Source organism: Vulpes vulpes, chromosome 1 (genome assembly GCF_048418805.1).
Source record: "Vulpes vulpes isolate BD-2025 chromosome 1, VulVul3, whole genome shotgun sequence".
NCBI lineage: Eukaryota > Metazoa > Chordata > Mammalia > Carnivora > Canidae > Vulpes > Vulpes vulpes.
Genome location: NC_132780.1, coordinates 33,417,585 through 33,429,892, shown reverse-complemented (window position 1 = coordinate 33,429,892; position 12,308 = coordinate 33,417,585). Strand labels below are relative to the sequence as shown.

Here is a 12,308-nt window from a genome sequence, read left to right as displayed (position 1 = left end):
CAACCCTGAGACCACAACCCCAGACAAAATCAAGAGTTGGATGCTCACCTGACTGAGCCACCCAGGCACCCCAGGACATTTTTTTTTTTAAGTTATAATGAAAAGAATGAATGAACAGGGCTTTCTTTTTTAATGTGTACTGCCACCCTTCTTTGTCCCTGCGGCGAAGGAATCCTAGCTGTCATCCTAAAATCAAGATCTGGGATGCCTGGGTGGCTCAGCGGTTGAGCGTCTGCCTTTGGCTCAGGTCATGATCCTGGGATCCAGGATTGAGTCCCGCATCAGGCTCCTTGCAGGGAGCCTGCTTCTCCCTTGGCCTGTGTCTCTCATGAATGAATGAATAAAATCTTTTAAAAATAAAATAAAGATTTGAGTACAAACCCCAAGTTCATTTCCACCCTCCTGTAATTTGGTCAGACAGAGCAAAGCTCCCATGGCACTGGACCCAAGCTGCATGGACAGACCTCTTCCTCAAGTGCAGGGCTCCTAGCACCATCCTCACCTTGCACCCATCAGTATGCAAAATAGTTTTAACACACTTTGAAAAGATGCTTATAAGATTGGCCCTTGGCTGGAGTCTGAAAACTTGATTTGGAGAAAATTCCCACCACTCCTAGAGCTGATAAGAGTGGCTCACTGCCCCTAAACTGTTTGCACAAACAATGTAATTTACCCTAATACCAGCTTCCCTTCTGGGAACCTGAACTTCTGGTACATGCTCTACAGGGAATGCTGACGTAGCCAAACCTAGACTTAGTTCCATGTGCCTTTTCCCTTTGCCAATTTTGCTCTGTGTCCATTACTGTAATGGATGCGTCACAGTACATGTACTAAGTCTTGTGAGTCCTCTTACAAATCACTGAAACTGGAGGTGGTCCTGGGGACTCCAAGACACCATCTCTGCAAAGGAGCCAAGTTGTAAAATGCTTCCTGTCCAATCCTGTCTGTGAAAGACAGGACTCACACACCCAGAGCCCACGGAACCAGGCAGGAACGTAAAGATGTGCAACTGGATGAGTGGGATCTGGAACAATAGATGAGTGTCAAATAGTCAGGGGCTAACTCAGCTCCTGGCCGACCATCAAGTGGCAGGCAGAGCCAACCAGCTAGTTCATAGCCACTGACAGTACATCCTCTCCTCTGCCAATGACAGGTACCGGCAAATGATAACACAGAACCCCCTGGGCAGGATTTGGCCTTCTTCCAAAACTCAAAAGAGAAATGCTCTGCATCCTCAGAAACAATGAAGACTCCTTTAAAATAAAATATAAAATAAAAGGGGATGTTTGTCTGGACTGCAAGAAACCAGCAGAAAAGGTGGAACACAGCTCAGCTTGAGAAGAGTAAATAGCGCTGGGTCACCACGTCCTTCTTGGGTTTCTCTTCTGCAGCAAAGCTGACCTTCATGACATGGACTGTCAGCACCCACGCTCTGAATCGGCTTATACCAAGTCACACTAAGGAGACTCGACAAGTGGTAGCACAGATCCTAAAGCTATTAAGCTGAGCAGCAAATACATGAAGGGAGGAAAAATAAAATTCAAGATCACTGCCTGCATAAAGGAGTCTTGCCTCTGGTTGACATAGCTCACCTTGGTTCTAGGCTGAGTCCGACTGGTAGTGACAGGCAAGAAGAGGGCGAGTGGTCAGTCATGACTCCAGGGCTATGGCTGAAGGACTAAAGGGGCCCCTGGTCTTATGAAGACAGTTCACACTGGACCCTGCAGTCCCCAAGCAGCATATCCCACACCCCAGTAATGTTGGGCTTCCCAAAAGGCGTAGAAAGGTCAGGACTGTAGAGCTACAGCACCCACTAGCCCACTAGCCGGTTACAGCCCGGTCCCTCCCACCTCTGCAACCAATGCCCCACACATGCCCTCACTCCCCTGTTTACATAGAGTTCATGGGCTCCAGCTGGCCTGGGTCTCCTCATAGCCTTCTGCCCCTTCTTCCCGTATCCCAGAGGCTTCTCTTCCTCCAGCATCCAGCCCCTACCCCATCCCTACATTTCAGTTCCCAGCACTTATGTCTGCCTCCCTCAGATGGTATCCACTTCCTAGGCCCCACCAAGCTCCTGTATGCACAGGGCACCCAGATGACCTCCAGCTCTGTCCCTTCCCCACTCTTGCTCCAGTCTGATGCCTCCAAATGCCTCCAGACCACTGGTTCTCAAAACACAAAGCCCCAGACCAGCAGCATCAGCATTGCCTGATGACTTGTTAGAGATGCAGATTCTCAAGCCCCACCCCAGGCCTACCTAATCCAAAGTTAAAAACTCAAATCTGGGGCTGCAGATCAGTGTTTTGACAAGCCCTCCAGGCAATTCAGATGCAGCTGACGTTTGAGAACCACCGCACTACACACTTCCACTTGCTTACCCAGTGGCTTTCTCAAACATTTCTCAAATGTTTCTAAATCCAGGTGAATTCCCTCTTTCTCTTACTGCTGCCTATATTTACCAGTAATACAAGATCAAAAGAGCACAACCCAAGTTCGATATGTAGGCCTCCAAAATACAAAAGGTATTTTTAAAATTCATAATTATTTTGTGACTGTAGAGCATGAAGGCAATTCTCCACATGACTACAGAGAAAAACACTGCCTTGCAGCTTGGGAAAGAAAAAACAAAATTAACTAAATCATGCAAAAATGTCTATCTGTGGGGCACCTGGGTGGCTCAGTGGTTGAATGTCTACCTTTGGCTCAGATTGTGATCCGGGGGTCCTGGGATCAAGTCCTACATTGGGCAGCCTCTTCTCCTTCTGCCTGTGTCTCTGCCTCTCTCTGTGTGTCTCTCATGAATAAATAAATAAAATCTTTAAAAAAAATTAAATCTGGGAATATACTAAAAACCAATGCATATAATTTTTTAATTTATTTTTAAATAAATCATTTAAAAAGTATATTTTAATAAGTAGAATGGACAAATATTAACCCACACAATATCAAACAATATTTTCATTCAAGTGTTTAAAATGTCCATCATTAGCACCAATGCATTTGTGCGTGTGTGTGTGTTTGACGTGCACACTTTTGGTGTATTACTAACATTTGAGAGGTGCATGATTCTTATTGTGCATTAAATCCGCAAATAGGATAATAGGTCCCTGCCTGCTTATCCCCCTTCATTTCAAAGAAACTATAATATTCATTAGTTCTTCACTCAAATCCTTTGGAACATCAGGTACCACATGCACGAAGCCCTATGGCAAATAAAAAGATGAGCCAAAACTGAAATAAATTTCAAAAAGAGCAAAAGGCTCAATTTACGTTTTCATTGTTCTAACCCATGGCAATTAGGGAATCTATTCAAAACTGATTTTCCTTTCTCTGTCTAGTTTACCTTTATTTTATTTATTTTAAGATTTTATTTATTCATGAGAGAGAGAGAGAGGCAGAGACACAGGCAGAGGGAGAAGCAGGCTCCATGCAGGGAGCCTGATGTGGGACTTGATCCCTCCCCTGACTCCAGGATCAGGCCCTGAGCTAAAGGCAGATGCTCAACCACTGAGTCACCCAGGCATCCCTAGTTTCCCTTTAAAAAAGAATAAAAGTAGGAATACCTGGGTGGCTCAGTGGTTGAGCATCTGCCTTCGACTCAGGGGGTGATCCTGGGATCTGGGGACCTGCACTGGGCTTCCAGCAGGGAGCCTGCTTCTTCCTCTGACTGTGTCTCTGCCTCTCTGTGTCTCTCATGAATAAATAAATAAAATCTTTAAAAAAAAAAAAAAAAGAAGAAAGAAAGAAAGAAAAGAAAAAAAGAAATGTCCTAAATAGGGAAAGAAAGAAAGAAAGAAAGAAAGAAAGAAAGAAAGAAAGAAAAGAAAAAAAGAAATGTCCTAAATAGGGAAAGAAAGAAAAGAAAGAAAGAAAGAAAGAAAGAAAGAAAGAAAGAAAGAAAGAAAGAAAGAAAGAAAAAAGAAATGTCCTAAGTAGGCAAATCTGTATCAGAAAGTAGATCCCGGCTGTTTAGCCTGGGGAAGGAAAGGGATTGGGAGATGCCAGCTAAGGGGTGGAAAGGGTTCATGGAGGAGTGGTATTCATTTTAGAATACCTGGCAATAAAAATGTCCTGAAATTGGGCAGCCCTGGTGGCGCAGCGATTTAGTGCCGCCTGCAGCCCCGGGGCGTGATCCTGGAGGTCCAGGATCGAGTCCCACGTCAGGATTCCTGCTTGGAGCTTGCTTCTCCCCCTGCCTGTGTCTTTGCCTCTCTCTCTCTGCGTGTGTCTCTATGAATAAATAAATAAATAAATCTTAAAAAAAAAAAAAGTCCTGAAATTGATTATGGTAATGGTTGCACAACTCTGGGAATAAAACCAATGCATTGCATACTTTAAATAGGTGAATTGTATGGCATGTGAATTATATCTCCATAAAATTATTATTTATTTTCTTGAGAAAAAGAGAGAGTTGGGGGTGAGGGGCAGATAGAGAGGGAGAGAGAGAATCTTTTTTTTTTTTTTTTTTTTTTGAGAGAAAGAATCTTAAACAGGCTCCACCCACAGTGCAGAGCCAGACACTGGGGCTGACCCTGAGATCATGACCTAAGCCAAAATCAAGCGGCAGACACTTAACCAACTGACCTACCCAGGAGTCCCAATAAAAGTATGTTTTTAATGGCCTAAAGCAAGAAAAGAATTACAGATTCAGTTATCTAAAAAGTATTAGATACCTCTAATATGTAGCTGCTTCTGTCTTTTTTGCATCACAAATTTCTCCCAAATGAAAATAAGAGATAGATTTCTACTCTCATTTTAAAATTCACAAGCACTTGGGATGCCTGGGTGTCTCAAAGGTTGAGCGTCTGCCTTTGGCTCAGGCATGATTCCGGGGTCCAGGGATTAAGTCCTGCATCGGGCTCCCTGTGAGGAGCCTGCTTCTCCCTCTGCCTGTGTCTCTGCCTCTCTCTGTGTGTGTCTCTCATGAATAAATAAATATCTTTTAAAAAAACTTTTTAATAAAATAAAATTCACAAGCACTTTTGCACATACAGTTCCTTAGAGTTCTTACTATTATCTCAAAGGGAGATATCATGCCCCTAATTTTATATTTCGGAATGTGCCACTCGGACTACATGAGGTTTATTAAACCCAGTTAGCTGTTGAGGGCAGATGTTCCTCCTGCACCTAAATCCTGCGCCCTTTTTTCCATACTCTTTAGCATCTAGGGGTGCCACATAGATACTGACTGGTCGATTTGCAGAGACGGTAAGGCTGACTCATCTCAGTAAGGAGAATGCATGCCCACGTCTTGATTTTTCCGGAAGCTGGACCAGCTACAATAATGCTACATTCAAGCCAAGTATAATCTGATTCATCACTCATCAGAGATCTTGTGGTCCCATGAAAAGAACCCTTTGCTTTTAAAAATCTTTGCTCTTTGGGAATTTATTTCAGTTTTGGTTCATCTTTTTATTTGCCTAAGGACCTAGTGCATGTAGTACCTGATGTTCCAAAAGATATTAATGAATTCATAGCTTCTTCATTTCGGCTATGTATTTCGGCTTTGAGGTGAAGGGGAATTTGTAGGCAGGGGCGATTCTACATGAAAGAGCAATGGAGAAGAACCATGGTCTAGAGTAGGAAGACCACCACTAGCTTCAGTTTTTTCATCTGTAAAATGAGGGGAAAAGAAATATTTCTCCCCAGATCATTATATAGATTTAATGAGAATGTATCTGAAAATACCTGATTTGCAATAGGCATGGACTCTAAATCGAGTAGTCTAATACCTTGATCTCTCCTATGGAGACCAGTAGGTTCTTCCAGACATTCAGGCTACTAAACCTCAGATCTTGAGAATGTTGACCAACATTACCCATTTTTACTAAACTCCCTAATGATTCTCCTGGCATCACTGAAAAAACGATTCACTGGACACGTTCTAAGGAATTTTTTTCTCATGTGTGGACTACAAAATAGCATTTGTTCACCAAATAAAACTCTGAACTATATTGCTATTTAAGAAGAAAACGCAGTGGAAGAAGGGAAACCTTTACTTACTGCAATTACAAGGAGACAAGAATCTGAATTTCTTCGAATACAACAATCTCCTCAAGAAGGAGAATTTATATCTAATCTTGCCCAGTTAAATTATTTTTCATTCAAAGGAAGCTGTAAGTTCCTTCCTACAAGTAGATAGCCTCGTTCCAATAAAAGCCAAAACACAGGAAAAGTATCTTAGTAAAAGAAAAAAGGATCTGGGAAGAATTTGAAGGATCTCCCACCACTCAGCTATTTAGTAAATCTTCCCAATATCCTTGATCACATATATATTCGAAACCACATTCTTTTCTCTCTCTTTTTTAAAGATTTTTTTTTAAATTTTATTTATGATAGTCAAAGAGAGAGAGAGAGAGGCAGAGACACAGGCAGAGGGAGAAGCAGGCTCCATGCACCGGGAGCCCGACATGGGATTCGATCCCGGGTCTCCAGGATCGCGCCCTGGGCCAAAGGCAGGCGCCAAACCGCTGCGCCACCCAGGGATCCCAAAGATTTTATTTTTAAGTAATGTCTACATGTGGGGCTCAAACTCATAACCCCAAGAGTAGTATGCTCTACCAACTGAGCCAGCCAGCCAGCCTGAAACCACATCATTGCTCCATAACAATGACTTTCTTAGCTCATGAATGAAAGCACTTTTATTAGTTTGCCAATTCATATTTGTGTTCTCACTTAAATGTATGTCTTCAAATTGCAAGCTGGACAATTTTAAGCAGATGCAGGTCAATGACTTTCATTATTATAAGACTTTCCTCAATTCTACAAACATTTTTACAACTAGAAATAATGTTGTTGGACCATTGGACTCATTTAACATGAAAGCAGAAAAAGGGGCACCTGGGTGGCTGTCAATTAAGCATCTGCCTTCAGCTCAGGTCCTGGGATTGAGCCCCACATCAGGCTTCCTGCTTGTCAGGCAGTCTCCATCTCCCTCTGCCCCTTCCTCTGAGCTCTCTCTCTCTCAAATAAATAAATAAAACCATTAAAAAAAAAAAGGGCAGAAACAAAATACATAGTTCGGGGTATTTGGGAAAATTATTTCAAATCTACTTTCTGAAGTTTTGCTGTGACCTTGTATTCCTGTATTTACCAAGCAGCAACTTTTTCCTTAAGGTTTATTCCAACTACTTTCAAAAAAGTACTTGAGTCACTGTTAAAAAAATAATAATAAACCCAGTATAAACAGGATACCTAAAATAAAGCTAGTTAAAGGAAGCGTAGAGATAAATGTCACCAAGCATCTAGATATTAATGTGCATCTAGTTAATCAGTGCTGTTTGAGCCTTGAGTAGCTTCATTCCTTTGCTGCCAAAACAGAAAGGAAACCCTCGTGGATTTCTGGTTGTCTCTATTAAAAGAAAGCATATGCACATTAAGTACCTGAAGCTACCATGCCATGGGCACAAAGACAGTGACCCAGAAATCTCTACATGTTTATACATATTCTGGGAACATGATTTTACTTTTACTTTACATTCCCATTCGACCTTTTCTCGACCCTACAAAAAAATACCATTTAGAGGATCCAGTAGTTCCAGGGCTGGAGAGAGAGGAGAATGGGGTATTGTTTAACAGGTAGAGTTTTTGGAACAATGAAAAAGTTCTGGAAATGGAGAGTAGTGATGGTTGCCTTGTCAGTGTACCTAATGGCACTGAACTCTACATGTAAAACTGTTAAAATGGTGAATTTCATGCTATGTATATTTTATAATAATAACAGTCAAGGAATAAAAGAATCCAGAAACAAAAAATTCACAGGTTAGTGTGCAAACCACATGTCCAAATCTCGTTGAGTAGCCTGACACTTAGCAGCTTAGGCGTGTTTTTCCTGCTTTGGCAAAATAAAGGCGTGTTTTTCCTGTTTTGGCAAAATTTTCATCAACTCCACTTCAAATGTAGGAGTTGATGAAAATGTATGGAAGTGAATTATAAATCCCTTCTCCACACTGGACAGTATGCTTCACCCCAAGATACCTTAGGTGGTGCTTTTCAAATGTTATTGCGCAAAAGATCCCCTGGGGATCTTGATTCGGCAGGTCTGGGCTCACTTTTAACAGGCCCCCAGGGGCGCCTGGCTGGCCTCAGTCAATTAAGCATCTCCTTGGGCTCAGGTCATGCAAGATTCCAGGGGAGGACTCCCTGCTCGGTGGAAAGTCTGCTTCTCCCTCTCCCTCTGCTGCTCCCCCTGCTTGTGCTCTCTCTCTCTCAAATAAATAAATAAAATATCAATAAAAAACAAAAACAGGCCCCCAGGTGAAGCAGCTAGTGCCTGGATCTCACCTGGACCCGCTGGGCCTCAGAGCACTTCGGAGTAAAAAGACTATCCCCCTATCAATCTAACCATCTAGAACCGCAGTCCCCTCACTAGGAAATGGGGAGGATTAGTCACACCTTTCAAGAGAATTAATTGAGGACGGAAATTAACCACCAACCACCGTTTGTAAAAATGCGCTGAGAAACTTCCACACAATGTCCGACGCCGACGCCGGGGGCTTCCCAAGTGTCCCCACCCACCCCTGGGACTAGGAAGGTCGATAAGGACGGGGACAGAGAGGCATTTTCGCAGAAAGCCTTCCCGCAAACTTCAAAAACAGTCCCGAGAATACCCTTCCCAAGCTCGAAGAATGCCTGGAATTCAGTGGCCTTTATCCAACATAAAGATCTCCAGCTCGGCTTCGCCTGCGTTCCCTATGGAAGAGCCCTGCAGCCTCGAATACGGACGACGCCCAGCCTGGTAACGGGAAGGCTCTGCGGCGCTGGGGGCCAGATCGAGGCTGCGCAGGTGGCTGTGGCCCGCGGGCCCCTTCGGGCTCTCGGCCGCGCGGGGTTCGCAAGCCCCGTAGCTGAGACCCGCCGGGGACCCGACCGGCCACCCCCACCTGCCTGCAACTCCCCAGCGCCTCCCTCGCCGCAGGGCACCAGCTCCTGCCCTCGCCACCGCTGCCAGCGCCGGCCGCGCCAACAGAAACCAGAGGCCCTTTTAAAGAGCTCAACAGAAAGTGAAAGAGCCCCCGTTCCTTGGGGGAGAAGGCGCCGGCCAGGTAGGAGAAGGACGGCGGCTCCCAAGGGCACCTGTAGCTGCCCCAGGTGCGTGCCCGAACCCACTTCCAGACGATCCCCCAAGAGACAGCCTGCGATGCGCTGCGGTCCCCCGCGGGGGGCTGCCAGGCAGAGAAGTCCGCCAAGCATCCCCAGGGAGGAAAGATACCAGAGCCCAACACAGGACACCCCGAAAGCACACGGAGATGGGGGCGGGGAGCTTCAACCCGCACGTCCTCTTGCTGCCCCCCGCCTCCGCCCCCGCCCGCGCGCAGACCCAGGCGCCAGCGCCCCGCCACACCCCGCACACCCTCGCTCGCAGGACCGGGAGCGGCGGGGGGCGTCCCGGCGACGGCTGAGCCCCGGCGGCCGCGGGGCGGGGGAGGGGAGGGGGAGGGGCGGGGGTACTCGCCTGCGGACGCGGCGCGAGGGCGGCTCCCGGGGGCGCGGGGGCGCGGGGGCGCGCTCGGACGCGGCGCGGCTGCTGGGCGGGTGCCCCTCGCGCGGCCCGCGCTGGTCGCTGGCGGCGCCTGGCCGGAGCCCGAGTGCGGGACGCTGCCCAGGGAATGGGCGGGCACCAGTGGCCTCGCTCGCTGCTCCTGTGTATTATTGTGGACTCAAGCTATTTCCTGTTTGGAGGTCTGGGAGAAAGGAAAAAAAAAAAAAAAAAAAAAAACAGGGTGGGGGCAGGGGGAGTGGGCGGCGGAGAGCCAGAGAGCCGCGGCCCGGACGGGAGGAGGGCGGGCGGCGGCTGTCACCTGCTCCCTCGAGACCCCAAGGGTGCCAGGTTCTAGTCTGGGGCAAGACACGCAGCTTATTGCAGCCTTACTTTGGGGTGTTGGCAGCGGCTGGGGGGGGGGCTCGCACGCGCCACCCAGCGGTGGGGCAAGGACCGTGGCCGCAGGGACCTCGGAGCCTCCAGCCGGGGCATCCAATCCGCGGCCGCTTCCCTGCTCCGGGGACCTGCCGCGGAGCTTGCTCTCCGCGCGGGGGCAGAGGGGATTCGACGTGCCGCCTTCCTGCCCGTCCTCGGCCCGGCTTCCCGACCCTCCAGGGCTGTGCGCTGGGGAGCACTTCGCTGCACTACCCCTCCAAGACCCCGGAGGGATGGTCGTGGGCCCTGACTGCAGGTGCTTGGCGCTGCTGGGATCTTGGTTTTTGCTTGGGGGTGGGTGGGATAAGAAGCGGGTTGGTGATTTTGGTGGCAAGTTAACTTCTATGATACGCTTCCGCGCCCCTCCCCCACGAACTTCACCCTTAGCCGGGATCACAGGGTCTGAGGCCCCAATCCGGAAATACCGGTTCCTCCCGCTGGGACAATAGGTGAGGGCGGGAGCCTTAACCCCAGGGCCTGCTTAGTCACCGCGGGAACCCCTGCTCGGCCGGGAAGGCAGCGGCGTCCTAGTGCGCAAGCCTGCAACTGGCCAGCAGGTGCGCCTTCCATGGAGTCACGTTAAAAATCCTGGGAAGGGAATAGGAAGTTATTGTTTAATGGGTGCAGAATTTCACTTTGGTATGATGACAAAGTTCTGGAGAGGGATAGTGGTGTGGGTTGCACAATAGTGTGAGTATACTTAATGCCACTGAACTGCATGCTTAAAAATGGTTAAAAAGGGAGCACCTGGGTGGCTCAGTGCTTAAGCGTCTGCCTTCGGTTCAAGTCATGGTCTCAGAGTCCTGGGATCCAGCCCCCACATCGGGCTTCCTGCTCAGCGGGCAGCCTGCTTCTTCCTCTGACCCCTACTCTCTTTCTCTTTATCAAATAAATAAGATCTTTTTTTTTAATGGTTAAAATGCCTAATTTCGTGTTATGTATATTTTACTGCACATGCAAAGAAAAACCTCCAAGAAAGTACATTGAAGACACCTTAGCATATGACTGCCAAACCCTCCTGCCTTCCTTCCCACCCAAACCTCTGCCAGAAGTAATGGAATGAATGACTGCTTCTAATAAAGCTCAAGTTCATTCAGTTTAGACTTCTGGGCTACCTATCAACAACTTATTTCAAAAAGTGAGTAGATTGAGCCTAGTAGACAGTACGATTTTTAAAAAGAGAACAGTAATTTCCCATGGAAGGGGAAAGTATGTCAGGTGAATTTAAAACAATTATTTAACTCCACACTCCTTAGGTATATACTCTAAGGATGGAAAACATGTTTTTTTTTAAATTTTATCTTATTTATTTGAGAGAGAGCGAGAGAGCATGCAAGAGCAGGGGGGAACGAGACACAGGCAGAGGGAGACGCAGGCTCCTTACAGGAAGCCCAATGCAAGACTCCATCCCATGACCCTGGGATCATGACCTGAGCTGAAGGCAGTTCACCAACTGAGTCACCCAGGTGCCCTGGAAAATGTTTAAAAAAAACTAAACAATGGGAAGCCTGGGTGGCTCAGCGGTTGGATGTCTGTCTGCCTTTGGCTCAGGGCATGATCCCAGAGTCCCAGGATCGAGTTCCACATCTGGCTCCTTGTGCAGAGCCTGCTTCTCCCTCTGCCTGTGTCTCTGCCTCTCTCTCTCAGTCTGTCATGAATAAATAAATAAAATCTTAAAAAATAAATAAATAAACTAAACTAAACTGCTTTTTGATAATAATAATAATAATAATAATGTCAGTAAGAAGAAATTATGTGAATGGCCTTAAGAATCAAGATTTTTTTTTTAAGATTTTATTTATTCATGAGACACAGAGAGAGAGAGAGAGAGAGAACGGCAGAGACCCAGGCAGAGGGAGAAGCAGGCCCCATGCAGGGAGCCCGATGCGGGACTCAGCCCCAGGACCCCAGGATCATGCCCTGAGCCAAAGGCAGATGCTCAACCACTGAGCCACCCAGGCGTCCTAGAATCAATATAAAACCAAAGCAGTTAAGCAATATTAAATTTGAGTTAGAATTATATAGAACTCATGGCATAACTTTTCTTAAAACATATATATATATTTCCAGGGTTGCATGAGTGGCTCAGTAGGTTAAGCATCAACTCTTGATTTAGGCTCAGGTCATGAGCTCAGGGTCATGAGATCCAGCCTCAGGTCATCCTCACACTCAGCATGGAGCTTGCTTAAGGTTCTGTCTCTCTTTCTCCCTCTGCCTCTCCCCTCATGCTCTCTTGCTCTCTCTTAAAAAAAAAAAAAAAGGGGGGGATCCCTGGGTGGCGCAGGGGTTTGGCGCCTGCCTTTGGCCCAGGGCGCGATCCTGGAGACCCGGGATCGAATCCCACATCGGGCTCCCGGTGCATGGAGCCTGCTTCTTCCTCCGCCTGTGTCTC

General features: G+C 47.0%; 1 protein-coding gene across 5 annotated transcripts in view; it reads right to left on the bottom strand.

The window, feature by feature from the left end:
• Window positions 1–9,666, bottom strand: part of TJP2 (tight junction protein 2) — a 123,997-nt gene extending 114,331 nt beyond the window's left edge. The window contains exon 1 of one of the 5 annotated variants that reach the window (XM_072762202.1): window positions 9,455–9,666. The gene's annotated coding sequence lies outside the window, so the exon portion shown is untranslated. The remainder of the gene's footprint in view (window positions 1–9,454) is intronic. The other 4 variants (XM_072762151.1, XM_072762193.1, XM_072762245.1 and 1 more) reach the window with 4 other exon arrangements.
• Window positions 9,667–12,308: the final 2,642 nt, after the last annotated feature.